Here is a 12,103-nt window from a genome sequence, read left to right on the forward strand (position 1 = left end):
AATACTATGTTTTTGGCCCAGTTGTCTACAAGGTTGTTTTGGAAATGAGTCCCATTGTGTGACTCAGTTGCTTCTGGCCTACCAGGTCCCCACAAGACTTGCTTTTCAAGGCCCAGGATAGTTTTCTGGGTGGTGCTATGGGGCCCAGAATATGTTTCCAGTCCTCCAGTGAGCCCATGGTGGATTTGTGGGAGTGTGATATATTCAATCTGCCAGGCCTTCTTATATTTCAGCCAGCGTCCTTCTTACTAGAGAGCCTTTAACCACTTGACTTGCTTAATTTCAGCATGCTTCCCTTTCATGGATAACCTATGTGACAGTGTCCATGGTCAAATCTACCCCTCAATCATGAGCCCGTCTATAGTTGCATTGCTTTCTTGATGGCCTGAGGTGTCATGGGCCCACGGGGCTATAAATAATTCACCTTTATGTTGCCAATCCAGATCCACCTGAGCCACCTACTGGTTGTTTGGATGTTCTGCAGTGGCCCGACTCGGGCACACGAGCATTTTACGTGATGCACCTTCACAACCAGGTTCTCCACCCAGGCAGAAATATCCTGTCACAATGCAGCAGCCCAGGTGGGTTAACCTCTGCACTGCCAGCTACTCTGCTTCCATCACTGCAACCACCTCCACAGGGCATTTGCCATCATCCCTGACTCAGTAGAAATGTAAAGTATTGGCCATTTTTCCTCATTCAAAAATGTCTAAAGCCAGCTGGGTGGCTTTCACCTCTGCAAACTGACTGGACTCACCTTCTCCTTCAGCAGTTTCTGCATCTTGTCGTAGGGGACCCGATAGAGCTGCCTTCCACCTCCAATGCTTTCCTACAACACATCAGGACCCATCAATAAACAGGCCATATTGCTTCTCACTTTCTGATAATTTGTCACATAGTGCAGCCTCTTCAGCACATCTCACCCCCTCCTCTGATCATATTCTGAAATCTTTACCTTCTGGCCAGTTCATGATCACTTTCAAGATTTCTGGATGCCTGGGGTTTCCTATTCGAGCTCATTGTGTGATCAGCGGTATCCCACTTATTCCACATAGCATCAGGTGTCTGATATGCAGAGGAGACCCTTCCTTTGAACATCCAGTCCAGCAGAGATAACTGGGGTGCCAGAAGGAGCTCTGCTCCAGTACCAATCACTACCAAAGCAGCTCAAACCTCTTCATAAGCCACAGTTATCTCTTTTTCAGCTGGAACGTAGCAGGCCTTAGATCCTCTGGCTCCAAAAGCCATGGGGTTGACCTCAAGTCTCCCATGGTGCTTTCTGCCAGAGGTTCCACATAGGGTCAATCTCCCTGGCTGCAGCACAGCTCACATTTCTAACATCTTGCTCTGCCCAGACTGGCCCAAGGGCTACTGCATGAATTATCTCCTGTTTAGTTTGTTCAAAGGCTTGTTGATGCTCCAGGTCCCATTTGGTACCACTCTTCTGCTGGGTCACTTGATAGAGAGGACTGTAATTTGGAATGGGCATTCTCCAAAAACCCACAGCACCTTAGAAAGCTTGCGTTTCCTTCTTGCTAGATGGTGGAGATGTAGCTGTTGTTTTGTTGATCACACCCACTGGGATCTAATGATGTCCATCTTGCCTGGGTGACATACAGCATCTTTCTTGAAGGGATACTTTTCCTTCATGCCTGACAGAGTGATTTCCAGAGGCTGAGGACTTGTATCCCTTTTCCAGTAAGCTTGTCAATTCCCCTTTCCCTAGAGAATGACCCCAGATGCTTGGCTTCCCTACCCTCTAATTCCAGGCTACTAGTCCCACTATCCCAGCATTGAAGCAGCCAGGCGATAATGTGCTCACCTGGACAATGGATGAAATCTTTTCCCATAATCCATAATTCACTCAGTGATAGGGATCGACTGGTGGTTACCTTCTGTTCTGCTTCTTCCTCCTTTTCTTGTGATGGCCCCACTTTGTCCTCATTTACTAAATGAGTCGACTTTCATGTCCATTTCTTCTTGTCTGTAGGGGCGACTGACACTGGCATGGGTTGGGTCTCTGGTTCAGCTGCACTGCCTGTCACTGGAGTTGGAGTAGCTGCAGTGCCTAACGCTTTGCCATCAGATCCAGAGACCATCTCATCCCCTTGAGGTACTGAATAGTGTTGAACAGGGATCAGTAGGCATGGGCCAGGCCCCAGCACATATCAGTGATTTGTGCCTGTCTGGAATTGACAGGATAACAGCATACTTCTCCCAAATATTTATTCTGCACTTGTTCCAGGAGGAAGGTCCAAAACACTGCAGGTTCCCACTGTTCTAGGTACTTGCCACATTCTATCCTACACATCCTGCTACTTGTAACTATCCAAACTCAGGGAATTCTCTTGGTAGTATTCTTAAATAGTTGTTTAACCACAAGCAAGACCTGGAACATATTCAGCATTCCTGGAAAGAGGACCATGATAGTTTCAACATCCCAAGGACATTCAAAATTTTCAAAATCCTCAAACACTACTGTAATTAGTCTGACAGGAAAGGGGAAAGTGTGGAAGGATGTCTCCTCCATAGGTTGTCTCTCGGAGGAGGAAAGACAAAGGGTGTGATTATTGGTAGTTCCCAACAGATGGCTCTCGAAGAACAGAGGTGAGCAATGCTGAGTACACACACCAGATTAGTCTTACAACCAGTAATTCTATCATATCACAAGCCAGCATTACGAAGCACAATGAAATGATAACCTTAGCCCAGACCTCAAAGGCAATAAAGCCAAGACAGGGAACACATGCTGCAAGTAAAGTGCTCCATAATACAGCCCTGAGAACAAGTGCAATGACTCTGAGGGCAAATAAATCGATGTTGTGACCAGTGAATGTTAAACCAATGCAGCAAATGCTTATAATGAATTTGTTTTAACATGCTCTGGTCAGACCTGTCTTTACCTCAACCCTCAGGGCTCCATGTTGAGCGCCAAGAAGGATGTTGACACAGTGTAACACCAGCTGGCAACCAAGTACCACCCAGACTCACTGCCCCACCCACCCCGCAGTGGGATGGGGAGGAGAACCGGAAAAAGGGCAAATCAGTGGGTTGAGATAAGAACAATTAAATAATTGGCATAAAGTAAAACATTAAGGCAACTAGTAATAATTGTAATGAAAACAGAGATTACACAAAGAGAGAGAAATAAAACTCAAGATAAGAAAAATCAACAAACCAACAGTCATGCCCAATACAGTTGCTCACCACCCACTGACTGATGCCCAGCCTATCCCCTAGAAGCCACCAGCAACTCCTGGCCAGCTTCTTCCAGTTTATATACTGAGTGTGACATTCTATGGTATGGAATACCCCTTTGCCCACCCTGGGTCAGCTGTCCTGGCCATGCTCCCTCCCAGTTTCTTGTGCACCTGCTCCCTGGCAGAGCACGACAAGCTGAAAAATTCTTCACTTAGGGTAAGCAGTACTTAGCAACAACCACAATATCATTGTATAATCAACATTATTCTCATACCAAATTCAAAACACAGCACTGCACTAGCTACTAGGAAGAAAATTAACTCTATGCCAGCCAAAACCAGGACAGCTCTTCTGTTTTACTTTTAAAACAAATGTCTGGAAGGGGCTCTGGTAAAGTCTTATTGGCTTATCAGTGTGATTTGGCTTGTTTCTGGTAGAGAATTCTCCCTCTTCATTCCCTGCCAGCAGATCAGGGTCTGTGCCTCATGCATTCACTTTCCTACCTTCTCCCACAGCAGCATTCTCACTTAATTTCCATGTCTACAAACTGGATCACAGCTGCTGCTCAGTGAACAGACTGATTGTGTCTGCATCACTTCACACCTCAGCTTTGCTCATCCTTCCCCTTTAGCCACAGAAATGACCAGTGACAGCCCAGCTGTACCAGCAGACTGTGGCTGTAGTTCTGTGTCTGAACCTCTGTAATACACACCTCGTACAAGGAAATCTGCCAAAGCATTCTATTGCTCCAGATCAGCTGGAAAAAGTACCCAAACAAAAGAGTGAAATATTCAAGGAAATAAATTGTTCTTATCCTCAGTCCAGGTGTCTTTAAGGCCTGAGATGCATGCTCCAAGAGAAACCTGCTCTTTGTGTGAAATATGCCCAGGAGAACTTAGCTGATGGAACTATGCAACAAACCACAGTAAGGTAGGAGACAGAGATCTGTGCTAATTCAACAGGGGTGAAATTCCTTCTCAGTCACAAATCTGAACAACAGTTCAAGTCTGGATATATGTAGATGAACCTTATAGCTGCTGTGCATTTTGAATCAAAGAAGTAACTTTGTGCTATATATTAAAGTTAGGCTAATGACTTGAGCACAATTTTGGGGGGATGTTTTAAAGATTTACATACTCTCCTCCCTAGCATATTATGTACTAATTGTTATGCCTACAGAATTCAATAAAATGGTATGGAGACTTAGGTGTCTCTTCTTTTCCTTTCTCATTCTTACATGGAAATGTTAATGTGGCCAGGACAATAATGGAGTGACAATTTGTACCCACCTGCCCTTCATAATGATATTTCAGAAATAACCTGCATTTGTCTGCCAGGGTCCTCGTGTGCAATCCATGGCATATTGCGTTTTTATCAATGAATTCATCAGAGAGCTGCACGAATGTTTGGACCCTTGCTTTCCTTATATTTGCAAGGAAACTGTAATCCAGACTGAGCCAAGGAAACTAGTACTGAGAAACAAGGAACAGGTCAGGCAGAATGGCAAAAATGAGACCATCCTGGCTAGGTTTTGTGAAATCTGCCTTGTTCAGCAGTCTTCTAACTTATCCTTGCTTGAGACTTTATCATAAAATACTGGATTACATATGTGGGAAGCTCAGCAAAGCACAGAGGTCCAGGTTCAAAAAGAGCCTTCTTTGATTAAATGTGTAACTGCTGCAGGGATTTAGAACACTCCTACTGGATCATGCAACACCAGTTTGCCCCCAGCAGACACTAACAGTATACAACTTCCTATGCTCTCATCACATTTGATTTTCCTATCTGTTCCTTCCAACTCTGATTTCTTTTCTGTTATTTAGGTTAATGTGATTTTCACCCACTTCTCACTACTGCTATGCTTTGTTTTCTGCTGTCCCTGAGAAAACCTAGACCCCTTTTGCCACTCATTCTCCCTCCTGTTTCAAATCCTTTTCCTGTCTTACCAACTCCTCAGTTTTTCATTTTATCAAACACCTCCTCTATCCTTTCACTCCAGGGAACAGGAACAGTCCTTTAAATTTACCCTGGGATACGGCTGTTGCTTATCTCAAAGTCTTACCTTGATAAAGCAAAGATGTAACTTCAGTCTTGTGTACACATGTCCAGGTGAGGTTGGGTACCACTAACTGTGTAATTGTAGTGACGTGAAATTCAGCATGAACTAATTGCTGTAATGTCCAGCAACTGCTGGGATGACTTTTGAAGATCTCTCTGTACCATAACCACATGCAAGAAAGAGTCGCCATTGTTACTCACATTTCGAGGCCACATGGCACCAGCTTTCATCCAAACAATTTATGAGGTAAAAATCCCTGTGTTTAAACTGTGAGACTGAAGAACAGAGATGAAAAGAAAAGCTGCTTTCAAATGCTGCAGGGAAGAACACCCAACATAGACTTTGTATCTGCATCCAAGAAAACAGGGCTTCTATGCCTCTTCTAAAAGTATGTGTTATAACAAATTTATTTCAAGTCACTGATGTCTATGTGAGTAAGAAATGAACCTGCAGGGCGTCAAAATCTACTGCAGCTCAACAAATAGCAGCATTAACACAATCAGACCCAAATGACCCGCGATCCGATTCTGTTTGCGCAGAAATTCTGCCATTTCTATGGCGCAGTATTGAGATAAACTACATCCGGGATTGCTTCCTCAGTAATTTTTTAGCAGCACTAACAACCTGCAGGGAAGGATTTGATTTCTTAGGGAAACCTTTTATGTTGTGCTGGGCAAGTTGATGAGGTATCAGGTTTGCTGTCTGGTATCATTGCTGTTTCCGGACAGGAAAAAATATTGGTCTCTCCATGACCTCAATGTAATAATGTTGCTCACTCAGCATGCCATGTACTGTGTGTCGTTCTCCAAACTGGAGATGTAGCATTCCACTGAAATACCTCCTGCTAAGTTTACAGGTAATTATTTATTGGATGGCATTATTTCCACAACTAATGATCTTTGCTCCTTTGCAAAAATTAAAAAAGTATCATTTTACACTTTGCTAACCTTGAGTCACTGGGGCATCTGGGAAAATCCCAGCTTGTACTACATTTGCATGTGGTGTGGAGCTCAACAATGATTGATATTCTGGGTAGTTTAAATTCAGTCCTTGTCATATTCTACAAGTGAGATTAAAACCAGCAGCTAAAGAGCGCACCTAGGACAACGTGAATATTTGAAGTAGGGGAAAATGTAACATTTGCTTCACAAGAGAATAAAGATAGAACACTGAAGGAGACCCCAGACTCAGGGCCCTTCTCAAGACTGTTCCCATGAGATCCACAAGGTTTTATTTTTTGGAACAAGCATAACATTTAGTTTGGAGAAAAGAAACCTGGTTAAACAAAGTTAGACAAATGTTACATTTGCAAGATAAGAATATTTGTGGAGGAAAACACACACAGAGACTTTTATAGAAAGTGCTTACATCAGTTAAACACAGTGTTCCGTGAGCCATAAACAGAGTTAATTGCTGTTCTCACAATGTTTCCCACATCCCCTGCGATCACATAGCCCAAGTTTCCCATACATCCTTTAGATGCATACATCCTGCATCACAGTATTCCTGATGACTGCAAGTCCATACAACGCTTTCAGGTGCTCTGCATAACGCGGTTCGTTTTGAGCATCTTCACACATACCTTTGGCCATCTCACCTCTCCCTTCCCTATTCTGTGAGAGCACCACCACAGTAATTTCAGGTCGCATTGTTCGTTTCCTTCTCTTTGTTGGTCTGTAGGACGAGTGATTTGCTGTGTGCACTGGGATTTAAGATACACGCTGGTTAAATCTGTGGTATGAGGGTGGACTGACAAGCTGGATAATGCCAATGCACTCTCAGTGGGTCAAATAATGACTAACACTCTGGGTCACTCTCTCAGCAGAGAGTGTCTTCTGTATCTACAGTTCTGATCCACACAGCACTAACAGAAATGTACTATATTTGAGACCCATGCACTTTGGCAGATTTGTTTACAATCTGGAAGTAGCATCTGGATCTGACAATTACATAACATCATAAAACCTGACTAAAACTATCAATAGATATGACTGATGCCACTAGAAAAGGGGTCACTCACACAGCTATTACTGGACAACTCCTCACATCTCTTTTAATTTTGGATTATCAACATTTGTTACTATTTACAAACAGAAGGAATTTAATACTATCCTTCATTCTTCCTCAGATCTAATTTCTGACAATTACATTGTTTTGCTTTATTTAATTTCCTACCCTGTTAAACAGAAGCTTTCTCCTCTCTGGTTCTTTCAACAGAAGTAATTTCTCTCCGCAAAAGAAGATGAATTTTTCCCTTTTCTTGAAGGACTTTTGTGGTGCTTGACAGCAGATTCCTCGTGGGTGCAGCTGTATGAGGTCTGGGTGGTGTATTCCAGCTCCTGACAGGCACATATGCAGGCTCACTCTAGAGCAGGGTAGCAGCAGCATCATCCCTACTGCTCCCCTTTTGCTCTCCTTGCTATTGTCGGTGAAACTGCTTTGTTATTTGATCAAATAATTTAAAATAATTGGACTTTTTGGTAGAGAGGGACTGTTAGGTTGAAAATGTTTGTATGGAGAAACAACCGATGCTAAGTTACAGCAATATGAAATTTGGTTAATCCATACGGTGATCTAATGTGTCCTGCAGGTGAAAACACCTTTGATTTTGAGGCTTTTTTCAAATATTAACTTACTAGTAACAGATAAACACTTTCAGCCATCTGCATGTGGGCAAACACACTTGAAGAGGTTTTTTGCACTCTTTAAGAGTTCGACACCAAAAGCCCTGTTGTGATTTCACTTAAGGAAGGGGAACACCATTCTCGTTCCCGAGCATTAGGTTTTGGAAGCAGGCATCTTAAGTTCTTACCTCTAAGAACTCCTGCGGAGCCTCACCTAATTTTCACTGTAAAGAAGAGCTAAATATCACAGAGCCGCAGAATCACAGAATGGTTCAGGTCGGAAGGGACCTTAAGGATCCCCTGGCTCCACCCCCTGCCACGGGCAGGGACATCTTCCAATAGAGACGTTTGGAGAGGAAGTGAGACTTGGCTTCTGACGAGCACCAGCCATACAAATACTGTGATGCCCAAGCCCTCGGAGCTCCCCTGGAGCTCCAAAAAAAACCCCCAAAAAACAAAACCCCAGGCGGTTCAGCATTCTCGTAAATGGCAAAGCTGGCAGAGTTCTGTCACCGCCACCAGCAGCCCGGGCGTGCCGAGCCGCTGGGACCGTCCGAGCCGCGCTGCCAGAGCCGTGCGTGCCGCGTTTGCTCGGGAAGCCCAAAGCAAACAAGCGGCTGAGGCCCGCTGGCCCGCTATTCCCGGGATGGGCCAGCAGCGGCCATGGCGGGAGGGGCGCTGAGGGGAGCGCGGGGAGGGCGGCGCGGCGCCAGGGCGCCTGCGCAAGCGGGTGGGCGGTGGGCCGGGGGCGCGCCGGGAGTGTGGCCGCGTCCCTGTGGCCCTGGGAGCGTGTCCCTGTCCGTGCGGCAGCGGGAACCACGCCGGGAGCGGGGCCGAGCCCCTGCAGCGCCGGGAGCGGTGGGAGGCGCGGGCCCCGTAAGTACGAGCTCCGTGTGCAGAGCGGGGGAGCGCGGCGAGGAGCTGCCCGTCCTGAGGGCGAGCGGGTAGGGCTGCGGCGGGAGGGTGTGGGAATGAGCGCTGGGGGTAACGAGAGCCCGGCCGGTGTTTCGGTTTGGAATCGTTAGCGAGGGGTCCAGGGGGGCTGGTTTAATTCCACCTCCTCGGACTTGGAGCATCTGGTACGTGGCCGAAACTGGGTCGCCTTGTGCAGCTCAGGAGTTCCAGGGAGTCCCTGTGCGTGCGGGGAACCCCTCATGGACATCACAGGCAGGACTTGAGGCTGTGATCGTGCGAGTAATGGTATGGGACATAATGTCATCACAGCATAGCTTTACTGAAATAATTTGCAATAGTTACATATTTAAAAATTACGTACCAGGTGGAAGTACGTATTGTACCGGGCTCGGGGATTGGAAGTCAGGAGGACGCCTGCAATGCACTGGTTTTTGCACTTTAACTACAGCTTTGAATGGGTTTATGTTAATACAGTACCGGGTGTTTTTTTTTTCTCCATTTCACACATGGAAACCGGAGCACAGGCAAGTGATGCTGTTCACTAAAATTTTCTTACTGACAGGACATAAATTTTTTCAGTCACTACTCCAGGTGTTATTTTGGAGGAGCCAGAATAGTGATCAGAGGGCTTGTAAGGAGACTTGCACAGGTTCATGGAAACTGCCATTTGACAAAAACACCCCAGAGGATGATGGAAATGTGTGTGCAGGTGTTGAGGGGAAGCAGAAGTGGGGCTACTAGCAAGAATATTCAAGGTTTTACTTCTGAATCACAATATAAATGCTTTTAAAGTAGAGCTCTGATAAGATTTGAATCCTTTCAGACTTAAGATTTTCATAACACTCGAGGAGTAATAGTCAAAAAGAATATGTATATTCAGTTTCCTACTAATGCTTGCTTGTCTCAAAGAGTTAACAATGAATATCTCTTGTGGATTTGACAATTTTTCTACCCCTTCATTTAACAGCTATGGAAGTTCCCAAGGGACAGCTGAGGCAGTTTACAAGACAGTTTTCAACAGAGAGGTTTAGAGAAACAGAAGGTGAAAGTTTGATGTCTTTGAGATAGCTACCATTAAAAAAACCCAAAGAAATAAACTTTGGGATCAGTTCACATTCTTCAACTTAAATATTTACACTTTTTGTCAATAAAGTTGGTAGCTGTGTGAGATGCTCTTTCTCTAAATATCTTTTTTCTTTGCCAGCTCAGTGATGATTCTGTAGGTCTTCTGTTGTTAATTACAAATACTCTGATTAAATTTAGAATACTTAAAAGTGCAAGTTCAGGGTATTGTATTGTTCTCTCTCACTGTTCAACTTGGATAATGTTTCATGAACCTTTCTTTAACAGTGTGAAGTATCACCTTTCATCCAGGATGCTGCTACTGTGAATGAGTTTTTGTGATAAACACTTCCCTTAGGTATGATTGATCTTGTTTTTGATTTATGTGGGTATTTCCTTGTCATTTTTGTAAAAGCTGTGTTTCATTTTCACAAATACTTTTCAGTTAGAAGTAAGACATTTGCTACTTCAGCTTTGGAAAACTTGGCTTTTTGTTTTTCTCCTTGTTTTGAGTTGGCATGTCCTTCTCTTTTAAATAATATGTAGTAAAAAATAGGAGTTGACGGGTGTTTGCTGGCTTTCTATAGTATGATCTTAAGTCTAAGTTACCTGTATGAGTTTGGTGAACTTGGGTTTTGTTAGTTTGAAGGAGGTCTGCCTGGAGATTCTGTAGCCTGGTCGATTGATGGAAGAATTTGGTTAAAAGCTGTTGGTTTTGGTTTTTTTTTTTTGTGCAAATAAGTAGTTCAAAAGTCACCCAGCAGGTCTGCAACTGGGATAGCTGTTTTTTTTTTTCTTCAGAGACTGGAGGTTTTGCCCTGCATATAAATAGGACCTTGAAAATATGATAAAACAATGGGAGAGAGCTTCCATCACGTTTTTCTTTATGGTTTTCAACATCTTTAGCTTTATAAGTATTTTGTCTTCTGTTTGAAGTGCTTTGGCATGCCTACAAGTAACATGCCTTAGAGCTGCAATTGGGTCATCTTGGTGTCCTGAGAGCAACAGCTGGGTAATATTTATTTGTCAGGTAGTGAACTGTGGGATAAAGTTATCATGCATTCTAATTCAGATAATCCTTTTAAACAGATATAATGATGATTGTAAATGTATGCAGTTAAAAGTAAGAGCAATGTTTTTGGATCTGGTGTTAGTGGGACATCATCAGCACTAATCTTGTGTTTCCCCTCAGTCTTCAGTTCTGTAGGGAAGGGGTAAGGCCTGCACAGTAATGGGAAGTGAAAGGTTGGAAAGGAGCCACTTATCCCTGCTCTGCTTCTGAGTTAAGTATCATCCCTCTTGACCTTCTCTCTTCTTCCTGGAAAGAGAGAGACGTCTTGGTGCTTGTGTGCGGAGGGTTGTAGAGACAGGAGCTCTTTAGCCCTGAGAGGGTTGGCGAGGAGGAGCCCACATCGCCATCTCCTTTAATTCTCCAGACTCTCAAGCAGGATCTGGTTAGGTGGGGGAAAGAAATTAGTAACTGAATGTAAGAGTGATATGCTATCTCCCTCTGCCTGAAATTTTGCTGAGCTACTTGTCCAAAAGGTTTAATAATATCCTGAGTCTCGGGAGTATGTTTTTCAAATTGCTTCTGCAAGCATTTGATTAAAATTTCGTGTTGCAATGTTGTACTAGTTTTGAATTCCAAAATGTTGTTCTAGGCCATATCACTTCCAAAGGGTTTGAGTTAGAGCTCTTAAATTGTATGTTTGAAAGTTTTCTGCTGCATAAAAATCCATTTGCCAATTGGTTGAAAACTGGCATATGTATAAAACACATAAATTGTGTTTTAATGTGGAAAAAGTCCTGTACATTTAGTAGCTTAACAAAGTCATGCCATCTGCGCAGCTTTTTGATGTCTTTGCAGTAGGCCCTGACAATTTGTAATCCTTACGGGAATAAGACTGCAAAAATAATAAAAAAGTAAATCTGTTCATGCCTAAGGAAGCTTTAGCTGGAATGTCTTTGGTGCAGTTCTCATGCTGAAGTACCTTTATGAGAAACAAATAATGGGATTCTGTTCTCAGTTAAGCTTTCATAATACATGTTCAACTCTATTAGTTTTCATTTTTTTTACAACTTTGTTCATAGGTACTTGTAAACTGAAAATTATAAATGTATTAAATCTATACTACTTCTGTATTGCTTTATTTATCTGTGGTTGACACTTTCATTTAAAAAACTGTATTGTGAAGCTGAAATAAGAATACACTATATTGTAATATAGTGGTTTTCTCAGATG

At 43.5% G+C, this 12,103-nt stretch overlaps 1 protein-coding gene across 2 annotated transcripts in view; it reads left to right on the forward strand.

Annotated features, from left to right (window-relative positions):
- Positions 1 to 8,606: 8,606 nt before the first annotated feature.
- Positions 8,607 to 12,103, forward strand: part of B4GALT4 (beta-1,4-galactosyltransferase 4) — a 28,086-nt gene continuing 24,589 nt past the window's right edge. Inside the window, exons 1-2 of one of the 2 annotated variants that reach the window (XM_010395969.3) lie at positions 8,607 to 8,760; positions 10,150 to 10,219. The gene's annotated coding sequence lies outside the window, so the exon portion shown is untranslated. The remainder of the gene's footprint in view (positions 8,761 to 10,149; positions 10,220 to 12,103) is intronic. The other variant, XM_010395970.3, reaches the window with a different exon arrangement.

This window comes from Corvus cornix, chromosome 1 (genome assembly GCF_000738735.6).
Source record: "Corvus cornix cornix isolate S_Up_H32 chromosome 1, ASM73873v5, whole genome shotgun sequence".
Taxonomy (NCBI): Eukaryota; Metazoa; Chordata; class Aves; order Passeriformes; family Corvidae; genus Corvus; species Corvus cornix.